The 20,474-nt window shown below is 45.9% G+C and overlaps 1 protein-coding gene across 4 annotated transcripts in view; it reads right to left on the bottom strand.

Moving 5' to 3' along the window:
• The window catches only part of LOC135366718 (5-hydroxytryptamine receptor 2A-like), a 312,589-nt gene that overhangs the window by 221,899 nt on the left and 70,216 nt on the right, over window positions 1-20,474 (bottom strand). For all 4 annotated transcript variants that reach the window (XM_064599554.1, XM_064599552.1, XM_064599555.1 and 1 more), the window contains exon 2: window positions 1,904-1,938. The gene's annotated coding sequence lies outside the window, so the exon portion shown is untranslated. The remainder of the gene's footprint in view (window positions 1-1,903; window positions 1,939-20,474) is intronic.

Below are 20,474 nucleotides of genomic sequence, written 5' to 3'. Positions count from 1 at the left end.
GCCCATGATTTGTTGATAACGAGAGGAGGAACCTATGATGTATTCATTATGTACGGCTACAAAATGGGCTCCGCCTCCCGTTTTCAACAAATCAGGGATGAGAGCGTCGTCATTCGGGATGATGGTTGGCTAGGAGCGTGCCATGTGGTGAAGTTCATTTTTAATAGGCCGGCTGTGCTGTCTGGGGGTTTCCCTGGGTTTTCCTCAGACGCTTTCAGACATATGTCGGCACAGTTCCCCTAGAAGTCGGCCCAGGACGCGTATTTCCCCAGGGCGTCAGTCGTGACGTTGCCCACATACGTGAGGCCGACAACGGCAAGCCCTTTCGCCATCACCACCACCATTTTTAAGAGTGTAGAGCAGAACGTCATGTGTACCTCCGCGTCGGCGTCTGATTGGGTGCTACAATTCTTCAGATAACGTAACAAAGGATAGAGGTATCTGGATGGCGGTACGTCTGCTAGCCCATATACAAAAAAAAGTGCGTTTTTGTATTAACGCTGCACACGTTATGAAGGAGAAATATTGAACAATAAATTGGTAAATAGAATTACGAAGCGTAGAAGAACAATATTACATCTATCACACGCGTAACTAAATACGTGCAGATAGGAGTTCTTGCCTCCTTTAACTGAACCAAAAAGTTTTTCTCGCGTTGAACCGAACCGGCACTGAACAAAAAAAAAAAAAACCGATTCGCGAAACGGTTCAGACGTTATGTGCGTTGCGAGAGATCGGAACAACGATTTACACAGCGGGTTGAGCCGCGTTGCCAAACAAATTGGAAACCGAAACTACACTCTGGGAAATGAACTTCACCACATAGCACGCTCCTAGCCAACCATCATCTCGAATGACAGCGTTCTCGCCCCTGATTTGTTGAAAACGGGAGGAGGAGCCTATTTTGTGCCCATTATGCACGGCACAAAATAGGCTCCTCCTCCCGTTTTCAACAAATCTAGGGCGAGAACGTTGTCATTCGGGATGATGTTTGGCTAGGAGCGTGCTACGTGGCGAAGTTCATTTTTAAGAATGTATACGCGAGGTATTTGGTATTTCCTGATTGATTGATTTTAAAAGAAAAAAGAAAAAAAAGAAAAAAAAAACTCTATTGCGTTCATTCAGTTGTGTGCTTGATTTCACCAGCTGAAGTAACACCGGTCATTCATTGGGTACTTCGGACACCAATGAAGTGATATTCTAAACACAATTGTGTTGGGCAATCCTGCCATGACGAGTCAAATTTCTCGCTCCCAAAGGAGAAAAAGTCGCCTCTGACGGGAAGGCGTCGTCTGGAACAACGCGCCAACGTCTGCGCCAACACTAAGCGTGTGCGCTATGTAACGTTAGACGGCACAGTTGAATGTATGTGGTCAGGAAGGACAAGAAGCGCCATTGGTCGTGTTTGATTTATATATTTTTTCTTCCTTTTGGCAGTGGTAGGCTTCCTTGTACGCGATTTTTGTCGTCCAGCAACCCCAAGTTTTCATTTTGGGTCGTGCAAATAACGGCCAGTCCCTGAGCAGGATGAAACACACTCTTAAAAATGAACGTCACCGCATAGCACGCTCCTAGCCAACCATCACCTCCAATGATATCGTTATCTACCCTGATTTGTTGAAAACGGGGGCGTACGCCCTTTCTGTGACATTTATGCTGTTCTTAATTGCCACAAAAAAGGCGTACCCCCCCCCACCCCCGTTTTCAACAAATTAGGGCAGATAACGATATCATTCGAGATGTTGGTTGGCTAGGAGCGTGCTATACGGTGAAGTTCATTTTTAAGCGTGCAGTACATATACGACGAGTGAACATACACAGTACAGTATGTTACCGTAACGTGTGTAAGTGCCTATAACAAACAATAAAATAGAATAGAATTGAATATTTCATGTGAACTTACCTTCGTGTGCGGGAAGCTATCCCTCTAACCTTTTCCTGAAAAAGAAAAACATCAACATGATTTAAACGAAACAAACGGGAATCGACAAACAAGACGTGTAAAGTAACAAGCTATCCCAAGCAGCACAACATCTTGGCCCAACATTGGTCCAATATTGGGCCGGCACTGCCAATATTGGTCCAATATTGGGCCAAGATGCCGTGCTGCTTGGGATAATTCATATAGACACCACATAGAAATGGACCCCGATACATATGGGCTGGAGACGCGGACGACGCAGGCCGCTTCTCATTGGACTGTACAACGACATGTGACACATTACGTCAGCTGATATCTCATGGTATATTCCACGCCGAGACTGAGACGTGACCTGGGTTCGAACCTGCGCGGCTGTGCCGTCTGACTGTTTTCGCTGGGCTTTGTCTCAGACTCGTTCAGACAAATGTCGGCATAGTTCCCTGTGAAGTTGACCCAGGAAACACGACCCCCCCCCCCTTGCGATAGTCGTGACGCTGCCTGTTTGAGCGTGACCGTCTATGGCAAGCAATATACCATTACCACAACCACGTGAGCTAGGAGGACACGTTATAGTGTTATAGTACTGTAAAATAATTGTAACGTGTAAAAAATTATGGGCTTATTGGACGTCCGCAAGCACAGACGTTTCCTGTATATATTTGTTCTGTTGCGTCCATCCAAACGAAGAGAAAAAAAAATAGGCAAGCTGAGGAGCAATTAAAGGTTCTAACCTTCTATATTGCAATTACACCCCGCTTTAGTCCATTGCCCTGAACTTTACTCGACAGTGCCATAAACTTTCCATAATCACCCATGCACTTAGTCCCGAAAGAGCCCCACCAAAGCCCCAAAAATTACTCCTTTCTTAGTTGGGGTGTTCACGGGTAGGCTACACGCTTGCCCGTGCAAGTTTCTCGCAAGTTTCCATTTGAGCGATTGAGCTATTTGCATACATATTTATCGGTTCCATCATCTTAATCAGTGACATTAAAGTATTGAAAAAGTGCACATGCGACCTTTTCTCTATATGTAAACTATGTTTTTTCGGCACCCTTCCTCATTTCATTTCATTTTTTATTTTAATATTTTTTCTTGATTGATTGATTGATTGAAACTTCTCATGAATACCTAATGTTTTATTCATTTCTCACCCACTTCCTCATCCCATTGTCATTCATGTAGTAGTAGTAGTTGTTGTTTCACCCACTCCCCTTGGTAATGTTTAACCGCCCTGAGGGTAAATAAATAACTCATATTAGCACATCTATGTACAGATGAAATGTTTGCGCGACAGCTTATTTCTGTAAAAGGGACTGACGTCTATGTTTTCTTGCGACACCACAACAACAGCAGCAAATACATTATGATTATGACACGAGGTGTTTTACCCTGTGTAAACAGTGCGCAGTCTAAACAGCAAAACAGCTCCAAGCAAAATACAACAAGGTTTTACAGGGGCACCAAAGTGCAAAGATTTATCCAAACGAATTGAAAATCGTTCGATTGAAAATGAATTTAATGATTCGTTCCTTTTGTGTTGATGTCAAGGTAACGGCACTGTTTGGATCTATGCGGTTATAAGAAGCCTTCTACGGCGCCTTCCATAAAGCGTCTCCCTCTCACTCAGCCACGTAACGCAGTAGACTGTACGCGTTACAACTTGAAACATGTTGTCTCCAGTTGACAGTGACCCACAAGGAGCGAAATTCGTTTGTTGCGTTGTTCGTGATTTATGAGCGACAGGAAACCGCAATTTGCGCTTTCCCTATCCCTCCCCTCCTCAAGAAGGCCGGTTGGACTCCTCAGACGATCTGTCCAATTAATCATCGCGGGAGATCGTTCGAGGAGACCAATCCGAGGCCTCTCCGTGTTGTCGTGCTTATTGAGAAGAAGAGAGAGGGGGGGAAAGCATATCTTGCGGTTTGGTTCGTGCATAAAGCACGAACGATGCAACGGACGAATATAGTTCCTTTCGTAGTGTCGTCAAGATAACGGCACTTTTTACTCTCCGCGAGCAGAAATTTTTCGGACTCTAGGCCCTTTTAAGTCATCGACCGAATGTCGTTAGCAGTTGCCCACTGTCATCGTCAGTTTCTTTTTTTTTTCAGAGTCTTAATTTTTATTAATCAAACAAGACTAATTATAAGTAATTTTTAAAACACTGCTTCAAGGGCCGAGGTGTCAATTAAAAAGTTGCAGAGTGCCTTGCGAAACATTCTTTCTCAACTAATTTATCTCTCTTTCTTTCGCAAGCAGTTTCTAATTAGTCAGCCTCTAGTGATCTATAATTTGTCTCGTCTAATGAATTAGTTAAGCACAAAGAAAAGTGCAGGCGAGAAATGACTGTTAACAACATTCCTTTGGTTTCATCCCGTAGAGCGATGTCACCCTTTTTTGATTTTGATGTATTTTAGTTATTTATCTCATTTTCTTTACAGATACTACTAACGTCCTTTGGACGTCATTGTAGGAGTGGATACATTAACAGACAACATGTATCAGCTTCCAATACAAAAACAAACACACGACATTAAAATAAACACACCACACTTGGCTAAAATGGTCATTCGTAGACTACACAGATATGATTGGAGGTTGAAATAAAAAGAGGACACCGTTCTGGACGTGACAATACTGTCCTGTAGCTCATTCCATTCTTTAATAACTCATACAAAGTAAGAATACTTGAAGTAATCATTGCAAAATCAGGCAATCATTGCGATTCGGACTTATTGAATATTATTAAGTATTCGGACTTGCTCTTAGCACTTGCTGTTCTTGCTTATCATCCCTCGGCTAGGGATGATCACGCAGATCTTTCTAAATACCACACAGCCTAACAAGATACGCTCATTTAATATATAGGTGTTTCTTTCTAGCAGCATCAAAAGGAGAGTTGCCTTACACTCTTAAAAACGAACTTCACCGCATAGCACGCTCCTAGCCGACCATCATCTCGAATGATATCGTTATCTGCCCCGATTTGTTGAAAACAGGAGGCGTACGCCTTTTCTGTGACAATTATGAACAGCATATAAGTGTCACAGAAAAGGCATACGCCTCCCGTTTTCAACAAATCAGGGCAGATAACAATATATCATTTGAGTTGATGGTTGCTTAGGAGCGTGCTATGCGGTGAAGTTCATTTTTAAGAGTGTAAGGCAACCCCGTTTTTACGAAAATTTGTTGCAGATAAAAGGAACACCCTGTATATATATCTCCAATAGAGACTCATCAAAGCAGCTACAAACTTTGAAGTGAGATAAAATTCGAGAGCTCATATTCATTGCGACAGTGCCCCATGTACACAACGCCAGATATCTTGGAGAAGTTCAACGCAGACATAGATTATGCGAATGTACGCATAAACTTCAAAGAGCAGTTCTGTTACGACAGAACGAATAGTTTAGAACACGCACAGTAAAGAGGCAATATTTAAGAAGGATTAAATATCGGATGCGAAGCCGGTTTAGTCATAAGCTTAAGCTCAAGCTCAGCCTGGTAGACAGCAACTCGGTAAGCTGCGAATGTTCTTGGAAAGCACGGAACAAATGTTGAACAGCAGTTCAGCGACCAATGGCGTCAGCAAATAGTAATCTCACCGCAAGATATCTATAAACTATTCTGTCCGCGGACTTCATGTGACGAAATCAACACAGTGTCTTACACAGTGCAATGCTACGTGTGGATGAGTTGGGATTGCGTTGTGAAATGAAACTGAAATGCAGATGAATGAAAAAGATTCATGAAAGAAAAAAAAAAAAGATGAATGAGAAAAGTCATGGTTTACCCACGCAGCTGCTCGAATTGATAGAGGTTCCCACTTTAACCAATCGAGTAACAGTTCAGCGTTTAAAGACATTCTGGTTAATCATTAACGGTCAGTCATGCATCGATCTATCATTATACACTAGAACGACGAATAGAGAACCTCTCGAAACTAACACTAAATACATTGAGCTTTATCGTTTTCATTCTAATTGTTTAAAGAACTCGTTTTTTCCTCTTACGATCACCACCTGGAATTGTTTGCCACAGCAAGCTGTTACTGGTGACTCACTAGCATCATTTATTGACCTTGTTCAAAGTGTTTTGTGTTGAATTTTGTCTGATGTGCGCGAATTTTTTATAGCTTTACTAATCAAATTGCAACTACCACTATGTAGTCTCACTGTTCAGTAGTTCGGTGGATTACCTGCTACTTTGCATGCCACTCTTTCTATGACATTTTTAATGACAGAAGTATTCAAAATAAATAACGAAGGAGCGCTCCAGTCTCATGTCAGTGAAACTTGTGGAATTCGACAAGCAGTTCCAGTGTAACCAAGATAACCAAGACACGCTGAAAATAGGGGAAGACATAGACATAGGGTAGTCTGAACAGACCAGTTGCTTATTTACTACATATTCCGCACGAGGGCGAGCCATCGAAGAACCATGCAGATGACGATGGGGATAACAGCGATGATCCTGTCTGTCGATGATCATATATCATATCGTCACATCAATCCATGATTTCCCTCACTGTCGTCTTCGCGTATCAGTTGGGCCGGTGCCCGTCAACGCCTAAAGCTTCACCCCGTCGCTGTGCAGTAGCGGCGTGTAGACGAGGGTGTCGCTATGTCGTTGCCATAGTCTCCGCACTTCCACCAAATGTTGGGCAGCAGGGCAAAGGAGTCACTCGGATGAACAAGGTGGCGAGGGATGCGTCTACAGTGAACCCTCGTTATTATGACCCCCGTTAATCTGACATTCATGCTTTATGACCGAATTCCTGGGGAACGGTTTTTTCCCCATGTAAATCCTTCCCGTTAATATGACATTCCGCTTATCGGACTATGACCGAGATTTTGGGGCACAGCTAGGGTCAAAGGCACGTATTATCCTCCCGTTATTATGACCGCATCACGCACCCCTTTGAGTGGCTGCTTAAGTTTCTCAGGAACAAAGTGACACAGTTAAAGTGGGGCGCAAAGGATTAGGGCTACTCAAGGCGTTGTTGACCTTGAGATTACTCATACCTCTTCTCGGATTGCTAAAGCAGTGAAGCACTGAAGGTTTCCTTATTGTTTTTTGAGCAACACAATGACATTAATAACGTTTGCGTGATCGATAATACTCTTGTACAGTTAGAGAAGCTGATCACTGCAAGCTACTCCAAGCAGTCATTGCTGACAGACTTTTTTATTAAATAAATTGTTGTACAGCATCATGCGTACGTTTTGTTCTGCCGTGCATGCCCTCTGCTCCCCACTGGACCGCTTTCTCGTTATTATGACAATTCGCTTTATGACCAAAATCTGCAGGAACGGAGGTGGTCATATTAACGAGGGTTCACTGTACTCGTACACGGGCACGTGATACGGTGCATTATTGGCATTGCGGTGCACGTGAAGGAGCATTAAGCCCGAGCCTCCGTCGTCGTCGCAATATTTTATTCGTGCCATTGAACAGCGCCACGAGGACCGGACAATGCATATAAAATGAATTTCATGTCTTCAAAGACGCCGGCATATATGCACCTGGCTTTCCAAATCCTGTACTCAAACGTCTTCTAAGAACGACCGTTTTTATCACAGGCCGCGAGCCAGCAAGATGGAAGTGGCAGTGTCATTAGCCCCGTTTCAATTATGACTCGGCGGCAATGCGGACGAAGCTGGAAGAGCACGGGGGCCTCTTAAGAGCGAAATAATTCAGACCCGTTAATTAAGAGCGTACGTGCTTTGTGATTAAACCTATGGCAGGTTCTCCCGCATTTATCCTGCCTGGGCCGTGATAGCGAGTGTCGTGAGAGGTAAAGATTAACCTTTCGCCATTCAGGATATGATATTCATTCGGGTAAGGAAGGTCAAGAGAGAACGAAAGGAAGCGAGATCAACTCACAAGTACAGGGTACTTCCCGAGAACAGGCCTAAAATTTCCCAGCGTTTCCCTAAATATTTCCCTAAACGTTTTGATATAATCGATCTTGATTACAATAAATAAGGCGACCGTGAGAAACAGGAAAAAGGAGGGCCGGATGGCTCAAACCGCATACAAGTAAGACTGGATGTATCCATACTTATACAGGGTGTCCCAGAAAACGTGTCATTGAATTATAATAAAAAAACTACGCCACCTAGAATAATGCGGTCAACAGCATTTGTTCTTATTGGGTTTTTGCCACCTCCTAATGTGAATGTCATGTACTCCAAGTTTAATTATGTAAATATTTGCGAACTGAACTCGGAAATTTGCCAAGTAAAGGTCACTTTTTTACCCCACCAATATGAAGAGCGTGCCGAATTCACTCATATTCATGATAATTCACAGTGATACTCATGAGCTATCCCATCGGAAAAAATAGCCGAATATCATGCTTTTCGGAGCACCGGACCATAGCGCGCGATGACTTTTTGAGCGCAATCGCTCGCAGTGCGACGAAAGGAGATTCCGAAGCCAGCCCACAGAGTGACAGTAGAAAAAGTAACAGTTCCTAAAATTGGGAGAGGGAAAGCATTATCCCAGCGAAAGTCGGACGTGATAAGCCGTGCCTGTTTTATCTCTTTCTGCGATGTCGGGGAGGGCTGGGTTTCCAACCTCCTTTCGTCGGACTGACAAAGATTGCGCTGAAAAATTCATCGTGCGCTATTCTGTGCGACCTCCGTAGAGCATGATGTTCGGCTATTTTTTCCGATGGGATAGCTTCTGATTATTCCTGTCAATTATCATTAATTTGACTAAAATAGTGACCTTCACTAGGCAAATTTCCGACTTAAGCTCGCAAATATTTACATAATTAAATTTACGTTACACGACATTCACACGAGGAGGTGGCAAAAACCCAGTAAGAACAAACGCAATTGACCGCATGACTCTAGGTGGTGTAGTTTTTTAAATATAATTCAATGACACGTTTTCTGGGACCCCCTGTATACGGGACTATAGTACATGTCCGTGCCTGTGAAGGCGGGAAACGAAAGCGAGCTATTAACATATGTAAGGAGCTACGATGTTTACAAGCAACTTATTCAACAAGGCTCCCGTCGCTCGTCACCTTGTTGCTCGGCCAGCCATGCTACAACAGCTTGTTCAGGTCCAATAGACGGTGGTCTTGTCGTTGTTGTAAGGCAACTGGAAGGTCGCTTCGATACAGGCTGTATCGAGACCAGTGAAGCAAGATATATGTTCAGTGTTGTTCTGCTCCGCTGCACGTGCGGTAATAAATAAGATTCAAAGTGCAAGCACCATCTCTGCCGGAGAAAGGGGGGCAAACAGTATATGGACAGATCAACGGAAGTCTCATGGAAAAATGGGTAAACGAACAGGCGGGCCCACTCGGGAGCATAAATATGGGCAGCCTGTAGTAAATTTCGGTGTACGTTCAAGTAACGGACGGGACAGACACTGTCGACGTAATCACTTCCCGTCGAAGAAGGCGCACTATATGTGAAAATGAATATTTCTGAGCCCAAAGGTTAACGTAGACATAATATGGCCGCGTCCTATAATGCAACATATATCATATCTTTTTCATCACGTGTTATCATGTTCATCACTGCTGAATTCCCTCATCAGCAGTTGAATGATTCTGGAAATAAAATATTTACCTAGCAAGCGTTCGAAAAACACAAAAGCAGGTTCCTGCAACTGATCATTAAAAAACATTTTCAAGTAGTTCCTCTCAATAAAAGTTTAGTTTAACTAATTACGTTACCAAATGAAACAAAACTACGATTTGTTTCTTCTACGTCTACGACTACGCAGGCTTTCTCTATCAAGGTGGTGTTTGTTGAGTCCACCTCAACTTTCTCGACGCAAGCACCGTAACCGCGATCCAAGTGCCCAATAGGAAGAGATGATTTAGCGCATGCGTACTGTGTGTGCGGGGTGTTCACTGGGAGCTCACGGAAGCTGCGGCGTTCGCCGTGAACGTAATGCGATACCACGCAATGACGTGAACGGGGACTGTGACAGCGCTAACGCGAACCCGTTCTGCCATGAAAAACACGTAAACCCAAGCTTTAGACGCAACCGTAACACGCACCAGTGTGAACCAGTTTTTACTGGCCAGACGTCCCGTGACGTCACAGCTCATGGGACACACGTCTATGGAGAGATCACTCAGTGCACACATCCTTTCAGTGTGGGGGCTAATCTCCGTAGCGTGTGGACGCGTCCGGCCCGTCCGCTTCGAAAATTCAAGTTCAACTAAAGGAATGTACGGCCGAATAACTGCGCACTCGTCGGCGAAGCGAAAAGGAATCGACGGTAGCGATTTCTACCAGAGATGATCCATATCATTTCATCGCAAAATTTCTTCGCCATCTGTCGACAGCACTGATGTGTGCATATACTCGCATAATGCATTCTGCGTGCGACAAGTTCGGTCAGTATAGTACCAAAGGAACCCCACAACTTTTAACGCATCGCCGCATTTAACGCATTTCACGTGGATCTCATCCCAGTTCTCATCAATCACTGTCCTTCTCATCGTACCGTAATGAACACCGCGTTCGCAGGCTGCACGGCCCCGGCCATTGAATGAATTTCTCTCGGCGGAATTGAACAGGGTCGAACGCAAGCACCGCATGGTCTCGCGACCAGATTGAAAAGCATTTCATGGTTACTTTTTGACTTATTTCGGGAAACAAAGGCCGCATGCAAATCGACAGGCGACCTAACACAGGCAATAAAACTCATTAGAATTCAGAACACGTTGTGGCTGTCAGTAATAGGATTTTATGCAGAACACGGGAGCAAAAAGGAAATGCAGCGCGCTCTGCAAACTGCTGAAACGAGAAAATGTTCCCAGCAGCGCTGTTGAACAACATGGTACACATGTCGCTTTCAGCAGTCAGATTGCCACAACGTTTTCTGTTTTCTTTTTTGTTTTCTTCTTCCTTCTTCTTGTTCTTTCCGGCCGTTTCCTATTCGATGGCGCAGCCAGGTTGTTCGTGGTCGAACACACATTGGAGCTGCTCGCACACATAGGATAACCGCGTTAATATTGACACGAGCAGTACGATGTGAGACGATGCTGTCCCTTCGTTACGCAGGAAGTAATCAAGCCAGTTGAGAGAGAAAGACAAAAGTGTGATGTAATAAGACAAAGAGAAAAAAGGACAAGCCGCTGTGAAGTATGATTGGGGACGTTTCATCGCAGAGCGACCTGCCTGCTGCCTGGGCAGCATGGTGCTCGGGGTGGGGGGATCATACGTCGTGAGCCGACTTCGCGGAATGTTTGGCGCTCTAAGGCAAATTCCGATGTGAAGCTGGGAAGGCATAAAATTCAAGCCTCTTCTTCTTCTTCTTATTCTTTTATTTGTTATATATTATCAAATATCCGTATTGCTCTACAATACGTGCCGTTTTCACCGCTTCCGGTTTGGTGCCGAAACGACATCCGGTTTCACAGCGAACACGCTCTGCGCCAAACACTGTGCTGATTGATACAGTTATCGCCGAGAGAGAGGGCCGTATACGCCTCCCGTTTTCAACAAATCAGGAAAGCGAAAGATATAATGCTGCACGGCGGCTGGTCCCGAGCGTCCTTAGTCGCGGAAGGACCGGAAGTCTTCGCGGCACCGGAAGTTGTGGCGACGGCTCGTCTATGTTTACCCGAGAATGTCATGTATTGAGTGCCGATACGCTGATATTGTAGCACTTACCCCCTCGCTCGCTTTGGTTCGTGAGCATTTTCAGGTTCTGCGTCACACTTACCTGCGCGATAGAGTCACTAAATAGGAAGCAGAGTAGCAACACTGAGCCACGACGTCGAACGAGCCCGCCATTTTGAGTCCGGCGCGGCTGCGTCGCCTAGCAACGGGACGACAATCTCCCCCTTCTCCATCGGAGAACAGCGCGCAGTCGAGCCAGCTTCCAACCGAGGAAACCGGTTTTTGACGGAGGGACTCAACATGGGCGGCGCGTTCTTGGAAGGAGAAACCACGTGACACGATCGGCCCCAATCGCGGACGCCGAAAGGCGGCTCCGGCGCGGAAAACGACTGTGATACTGCTCTGTACCTATTTAGTGACTCTACGGCGCGATAATGACCGCTAAATAAATATTCGACATTAGAGTATGTTCGTATAGAGCACTGATAGCGTGGCCTTCGAAGTAGTGGTGGTGATGATGATGGTGGTGACGACACCGGCTTGGCGTTGTTGGCCTCACTCGTATGGGCAGTGTCACGATTGTAGCCAGGATAAGATGAGATGATATGAGACGAGATGTTGATAAGATATGGGCCAGTCTGGTGGCTGACGTCACGCCACTGATCTTTCATTTGACAGCTTTCTTTATCGTATCGTTTTCGTAAGGGGCTTTCGGTCTATTAGAAGGAAGTTTTAGCGAATGGTAAGCGCCCTCGGATTCGTTATCGCTGTCAGTCAATCAGATATCAGCAACGTGACGTCACCCGCTATAAAGGAATCAGGAAATTTGTTTATCATGTTTTCGGAAATGTTATCGTGAAACTTATACACTTTCCTAAAACTCTCTAAAGGCTCCTTCTCCTCTTGTACTGCTTGTTATTAGGGAGTGACAGTAGACCATTAAGATAAGGTGGCTTCCGACGTACCGTATCTACGATCTTGGAAATGAACTTCAATGGAAAGCACGCTCCAAGCCAACCATCATCTCGACTGATATCGTTATCTGCCCTGATTTATTGAAAACGGGAGGCGGCCTTATTTGTGACACTTATGCTGTTCATAATTGTCACAAAAAGTGGTGTACGCCTCCCGTTTTCGACAAATCAGGGCAGATAACGATATCGTTCGAGATAATGGTTGTCTAGGAGCGTGCTATGCGATGAAGTTCATTTCTACCCAAGCAGCACAATGTACTGAAAGTCGAGTGCAGTAGGGGTGGACGGTATGTGTCTTATCAATGTTCTTTAGTTGCACAAGCCTGTTCAAGGCCTTCCACCTACCCGTCCACCCCTATTGCACTCTATTTTCAGTACATTGTGCTGCTTGGGTAAGAGTGTACCGCTCTCAATAAAAAAAAAGAAAAAGTTCCAAGTCACGCTCGCTGTCATTCGTATAGGTACTATCGTACTATCGTATCGAACTACTGTAGCCTTACGGTACACTAGCACTCTTTAATGCGCCCAAGAAGAGTGTCGCCTCCTATTTCCAACAAATGAGGTGACAGAATCATATCATTCTTAATGGTGGTTGGCTATAGAAACGTGTTATATGGTGAAGTTCCGTTTTAACAGCGATAGACACTGTTACAGTATAGACCGTTGATGACGTCACCTTGAAGTTATCGTATATAACGGAACAAGCGGCCGCTTGATGACTCATAATCTTATCCGTTGATCGGACGCGGTAGATACGGTATACTTCGGAAGGGACGTTATCAACGTTCTACTAAGACTTCCTAATTAGAAAAGAGGGAGTTTTACTGAACCGGAAGCCCTCTACGAAAACGATAAGATAAAAGAAGCTGTCAAATCAAAGGTCAGAAACGTGACGTCAGCCATCACTTCCAAGGAACAAGGCGATTGGCCTATAGTGTCTTCCGAACCATTATCGTGAACGCCTTTCGATCTACGACGACTCCCGAAGCTCTAGTTTCGAAGGTAAAATGTTTTTTTTACCTTTTTAGTTCTCGTAGTAGTCGACTCTTCTTACGAAGAAAAAAAGCGAATTCCATCCCCCCCCGGGAAACAAAAGGAATATCTATCCCTCACCTATCTCATATGTTCCTCATTTCACGCCGAGCGCTTCTCTGCAGACTTGAATCAAAACCCCGCACTTTTCCAAATGAAGTGAGCTGGGCCTCCATTTCCATTTTGGCAGCCACTTGAATGATGAAGCGGCCCCGTGCGGAATACTTATCTTCTTTGCAGCACCTGTGACGCCATTTTTGCAAAAATAATAAATATATTTGCATATTTCGAGGCTGCTTCCCTTTCGTGCGCGCCTCTTCTTTCGGCCAACCGAAAAAAAAAAAAATGCCTACGAGGACGCAAAGAAAATCAAAAACAAAGCACCAAACAAAATGGAATGAAAGTTAGGTTGAGCATCATTCCTCGGTAGTGGTTTGTGGACGCGGCCCGCTAAGATTTATGGCTGACGCCTTGGGCTCATCATTCGTAATGTCAACGCGTCAAAGAAACCGGAAATATGTGCGCTCCAAATATGGCCAGTTTCCTTCCCTTTCTTACCCCGAGCAATGGGTTATTTGGAAGGAACGCAAGTGCAACACAGGCACGAACCATGAAGGGACTGACGGTGTTGCCGTCTGATTAAAGGGGTTCAGACACTTTCATATACAGGGTGTTCCAGAAAACGTGTCATTGAATTATAATAAAAAAAAAAAACTGCACCACCTAGAGTCATGCGGTCAACGGCATTTGTTCATACTGGGTTTTTGCTACCTCCTCATGTGAATGTCGAGTAACGTAAGTTTAATTATGTAAATTTTTGTGAGCTTAAGTCGGAAATTTGCCTAGTAAAAGTCACTTTTTTACCCCACCAATGTGAAGAGCGTGTCTAATTCACTAAAATTAATGATAATTGACAGGGATATTCAGGAGCTATCCCATCGGAAAAAATAGCCGAACATCATGCTCTACGGAGGTCGCACAGAATAGCGCACGATGAATTTTTCAGCGCAATCTTTGTCAGTCCAATGAAAGGAGGTTGGAAACCCAGCCCACCCCGGCATCGCAGAAAGAGATAACGCAGGCATGGCTTATCACGTCCGACTTTCGCTGGGATAATGCTTTCCCTCTCCCAATTTTAGGAACTGTTACTTTTTCTACTATCACTCTGTGGGCTGGCTTCGGAACCTCCTTTCGTCGGACTGCGAGCGATTGCGCTCAAAAAGACATCGCGCGTTATGGTGCGGTGCTCCGAAAAGCATGATATTCGGCTATTTTTTCCGATGGGATAGCTCATGAATATCACTGTCAATTATCATGAATTTGAGTGAATTCGGCACGCTCTTCATATTGGTGGGGTAAAAAAGTGACCTTCCCTTGGCAAATTTCTGAGTTCAGTTCGCAAATATTTGCATAATTAAAATTGGGGTACATGACATTAACTTTACAAGGTGGCAAAACCTAATAAGAACAAATGCCGTTGATCGCATGATTCTACACTCTTAAAAATGAACTTCACCGCATAGCACGCTCTTAGCCAACCATCATCTCGAATGATATCGTTATCTGCCCTGATTTGATGGAAACGGGAGGCGTACGCCTTTTTTGTGACACTTATGCTGGTCATAATTGTCACAGAAAAGGCGTACGCCTCCCGTTTTCGACATAAACCCGCCATTGTTGTAACTACCCTCGAGCGGGTGCTCTCGCAGAACCACCATCTTGTCGTGGTCACGCCTCATAGACAACGTCATTTTGAGGTCATGTGGCTTTGCTCGCATGTCGTTTTAGCGCTTGCCGACATATTCCCGTTGGCATAAAGTCAAGTGATGAACGTATTGTGCCAGCGTAAGCTATACGGGGCTTCTTCCGCGACATGGTAGCTTATTTCTCCAGAACGGCGCACGCACAGCAAGAGCAAACGCGTTGTTCACAAACGGTTTGGCCGCCGATCAAGGGCGCGGCCATCTTTAAGGTAACGTGTGTGGTGACGTTTACTGTGACGAGCGACCATGACCTATCCAGAATGCATTGCGTTCGCCCGGCACGCTTTCGTCTATGGAGCAATATACATTGGGTGGCACCCCTGTGATTTGCTGTTGTTTCGTGTGGTTAAACTTTCGTCAGGGTCGATCTCATTCCCTTTTCCGCCACATTAAAAGGTGCGTACCTTCGTGAAAAATTGGCACATAAACGCGTGCAATATTACAAACGATCATACAGTACATCTGGTAGTATAGTATAATAGCGTAAGAATGTAATTCTTACATTGATAGCAGAAATCCTCATAAGTACAGCTCGAAGCAGAGTTAACTGGAACGCAGCTTCGACTTGTGGAGCCCTAGCGGCGCTTAAGAGAAATAAAGTGAAGGAGCGTTTCGACCTGCTCTACTTGTGCTGCGGGGGTGTCCGTCTTGTCATGACCTGTTGGCTCCACGACTGTGCTTATCATCGCGACGCTTGTTTGGGGAGATTATTTAACGGTGTATGCTGGCCGATATCACACGGATGCGATGCTGTTATCTCATTGATACACGCGAAAGTGGACAGCGAATCCAATAAGTTTGCCGCTTGACTGGGTGCGTCCTCATTTGTTTTATCACAGTGCTGATAAATCCCCACTCAGCGAGCGCGACCACCTCCGCGTGCATCAATGAGATAACGGCATTACATCCGTGCGATATCGGCCAGCATACACCTTTACATAATCGTCGCAAGCTCAAATAAACGCAGCTCAAGTGGGACAGTTGAAACATTTCATCTGGCTCCGCCGTCGAAAGCGGCGTTCCAGTTAACTCTGCTTCGAGCTGTACGTTAGTAGCAATCTGCAAAAACAACGACAGTTTGCGATCATATGCGTTACTCTCAGACCACCAGTCTCCGTGCGCTCCTTAGCCTCGTTCCCAGCGACGACACAGTAGGGGTGGACTGCCAAAATCGCTCGTCCCATTGGGATGAATACTGGTGGCCGCCGTCTTTAATGAGTATGACTGACGACAACGTAACGTTCCATGTAACTGGTCACCCGGTAAATATCCCAGTATAGCGTATCAACGTTCGAAAGATCAAGAAAAAAGAGGATTGCTTGCTTCCGCGTGCGATTTGCACAGTTGTTCACGTGAGGAGTGCTGGCCGATGCGATATCTTCTCTACACCTGTTCCCGAGTGGGAGGAAATGAACGGGAACGAAATGAACACGAACGAACACGAAAATGAACGAAAACACACACGGGAAGATAAAGGAACTCGGCAAACGGCAGTCCGCACGTGCACAGTCCCTGTGACTACCACGGGGTGGCAGCACTAATGGCAGCGTCCATTCCTCGAATCGCGTTTTTGTGTATAGCAGACGAGAATAATATATCGTGCATGGAAAATGTCAGATGTCGGATTTGAAGCAGATTGCAACACACTTGCCGGCGTATATATAGGCACGATATGCGCTACACAATAGACATGCCGAAAGCGAGAGAGCAAGAATGCGCCGGCGAACAAATGCCAGGACGCCATTGACAAATTACAGGGTATAGTCTCCTTAAAATAGAACAGGAAACAACACGACGGCGACGAAGAAAGAATGAAAACACAGAGTGACAAATGCCTTCGATCGTCGCAATATGTCATGCGGGGCAAAGTATAAGGGAAGGAATTATTGAAACTGAGCATCGATTTTCTCGCTTTCTGATTGGAAAGCAGAACGGCCTCTAACATCCACTGAAGCCTCTCTATCCCAGGGACGGATCCAGGGAAGATCCTCGGGGGGGGGGGGGGGGGGAAGAGAGAAGACGGGGGGGGTCGCTATGTAGCAGGAAAATCTTCTGCCGGAATGGGGGGTAGAGGTATGTCTCGGGGGGAGGGGGGGCTCGGGCCCCCAGGGCCCCCCCCCTGGATCCGCCCCTGCTCTATCTTTTCTTTTCCGGAGCTCTTTCTTCCGCATATCTGCTGCGTATAGATACTGCAAGTTATCTGTTTCACAGATGCTACAAAGATTGCACCCTAAAGATAGCTCGCTGAACACCCCTATTTCCCTACACTCTAAAAACAGAACTTTATCGCATAACACGCTGCGCGCAAACCATATTCTCACGAACGATAGAGTTAGGGCTTCGAAGAAAGAGAGGGGGCGTACGCCTTTTTGTGTCAATTTGGTTATACGATAATTGGCATAGAAAGGCGTACCCCCTTCCTCTTTTTCATCGAATCAGAAGCGATAGCCCTATCATTCGTGGCAATGGTTGGCGCACAGCGTGCTATGTCGTGAAGTTCTGTTTTTAGAGTGTGCACTGTAAAAACAAAAAAGAAAGGGGGGGGGGGTAATGGCAGGATCGGCTCGCCGTTGTTGGCCACACAGAGGTGGGCGTCGTCACGTCTATAGCCAAAAGAAAAAGAAAGACGGATGGAGGATAGAGGATGAAGAGTGGAGATGCGTACAACCTATTAGAAATGAACTTCACCACATACCATGCTCCTATAGCCAACCATTATCCCGAATGACAACGTTCTCGCCCCTGGGGAGAGGAGAGTTGAAGATTTCAAAGTGAGGCATAGGCAGGATGACCGATACTGATGGAACGGAGGCACACTGTAGATGAGAGGTGCGCTAGAGTGGTCTTTCAGCGAGGCCCGTTTCTTGGAGAAAGCGCACGAGGTCGCGAGTTTTTGAAAGTCGTTCTGCATAAGAACCTTCGGGAAAGAGGACGTCCTTCAGTATGCCAGGCCTGGCGTGGAAAACGTGAGTTTCTCGCACAGTATGGTATGAGCGGCATTCTGTCAGGATATGTGCGATAGTCTCCGGATGACTACATTGACCGCAACTGGAGTCCTCCCTGGAGCCGATCTTGAACAGTTGCGAGTTCGTGAACGCAGATCCCGTGCGTAACTGATGGAGCATTGTCTGCAGACCACGGGGAAGATCTTTCGTGGGAAGAGAGGGTCGATGCTTCTGCATGATGTCCTGCATGTCAGGATGACGCACTTCAGCTAGCTGTTTGACGGCCATGTGCCTGTCGGTGTCGGCTGGAACTGGTAAGGATGGGCTGCAGCTGTGGTGTGCTGAGGATGCTAGCTGGTCCGCTCGTTCGTTGCCTCTGACGACGACGTGAGGCGGGATCCATTGAAGAGTAAGCTCACCTGCGGTTAGCCTATGCTGGGCACACGACCTCCTTATAGAGCGGGCCAGGACGCTACCACACATGGGGTTCACAGATCTTCTCCACATAGCACGTTATTGGCCAATCACGACATCGTTCTGCCACCAGATTGGTTAAAAACGGGAGGCGTACGCCCCGAGCTTTCCACAAATCGAGAACGATAATGGCATCATTCTGTGCAATGGTTTGCTTCACCGTGCTACGTGGTGAAGTTCTGTTTCTAGAGGACGACCGTACCAAAAGTGCTACTTGTGCGTTCTACATCCCATCAGTGAACGTGACCTGTCAAGGCAGAACACCGCTTACCCGATATTCTCTACAACTCCTGCACTCCAGGCTCTCCTGCACGCAGCTGGTGCGGTCCAGATGCGAGGGTTCGCATGGGCAGTCCTACCCAGGGACTTGAGAAGTGCCCCTTGGGACGTGATGAACCCCTTGCGTGACAACATCTTAGCGCCCCATCCCCATGTCACGTGGCTCAAGGGCTGCGCGTGTGACCCCATATGCATATGCCTGATTGGTAATACATAATAATATGAATAATTAGGAGTAGATTTACAGGTCATTGGTAATATATAACTTTGGTCAAACAGGGCACACCCTTCCGACCTGCAGTCATCAATAGAAAACAGATTCTCTGAAAACATCACACTGATACCACCAACCGCAAACCCATATTTCCCGCAATAACACCCTCCGCGCTCTCAGTTATTTATTTCATTCCTATTTATTTTTCTTTGTGTTTTTCTTTTTTTTTTTTTTTGTGAGTACTCGCAAAGATAGTGAATGTCGTTCGCTTGCAAAGCAAAGTTGAAAACGTAGTAGAAAAAAAAAATCCACCTCCTTACATCGCGTCGTAAAACCCAGGTCGATCGCACAGCTTGTATATATAGTGCGCCCCGTTATATCCAACGCGCCGTCAACAATGCAAAAAACCGGCCCGAATCAAGTAGCCATTACCGTCATTAGGAGGAACATGGAAGAAATTGTTGCCAGACACACGGCCCCCCCATTCAGCGGCCCGATGAAAGAGCCGGCAAGCGCCAATGGTGCGGACCCTGACAGCGGAGGAAAGCATCCTGACCGTCTGGCAACCACAACGGCAGCCTCGACCATCAACCAAATGGCCAGGGGTGGAGCGGGGTAACAAAGACGCCATCAGGACGCTGTGGATCTTGATCGGCGATCATCTCGGGAGAAACGCGTCACTTTGCGAGAGGGGAATTGTGCTCTTCTTCAAGATTGAAGACTGAAAGAACTCGAAGCAAAAGGCGATTTATCTTAGTCTAAAGTATACTTCGGGAAGAGAGCGTGTCTTCGAAAATATTGATACGGCCAGCACGGCGTCTCAATGGTAACGATTTAATAGGGAGTTTTAGAACAGTGGACTCGAGAGCATCGCGTGCGCGAGAAATTGCGTTGCCGCCCCTGCGCGTGCCCAGCAGTAAACTCAGCTTTGCGCTGAGTTTAAACTAAGTTTTCCGAGGACTCGCTGTTTATTTTTAATTACGGGGTCACGCAAAGCTGGTTTTGCGGCTCAGCGCTGCTCTCGCAGCCGACGAGTAACTGCGTGAGCATTCTGTCGTCTGCTAAACGTCGCCAAGTAATTCACAAGAAAACCATGAGCTGGATTGCGATAGCATATGTTTTTATTATGAACAACAAAGCGCGACTAGAAAAAGTGATTCCTCTGTGTTTTTTTTTTATTTTCTATTCTTTTTCAAGTCTTCACTTATAGCCGTAACGGCGCTGCGAGCGACATACGCAAGCCAGCAGCCCTACGTCACGGAAACTCTATTCT

The sequence above is a fragment of the Ornithodoros turicata genome, chromosome 8, assembly GCF_037126465.1.
Source record: "Ornithodoros turicata isolate Travis chromosome 8, ASM3712646v1, whole genome shotgun sequence".
Lineage (NCBI taxonomy): Eukaryota > Metazoa > Arthropoda > Arachnida > Ixodida > Argasidae > Ornithodoros > Ornithodoros turicata.
Note: the sequence above shows the minus strand (reverse complement) of the source record. Positions and strands in the feature narration are given on the sequence as shown.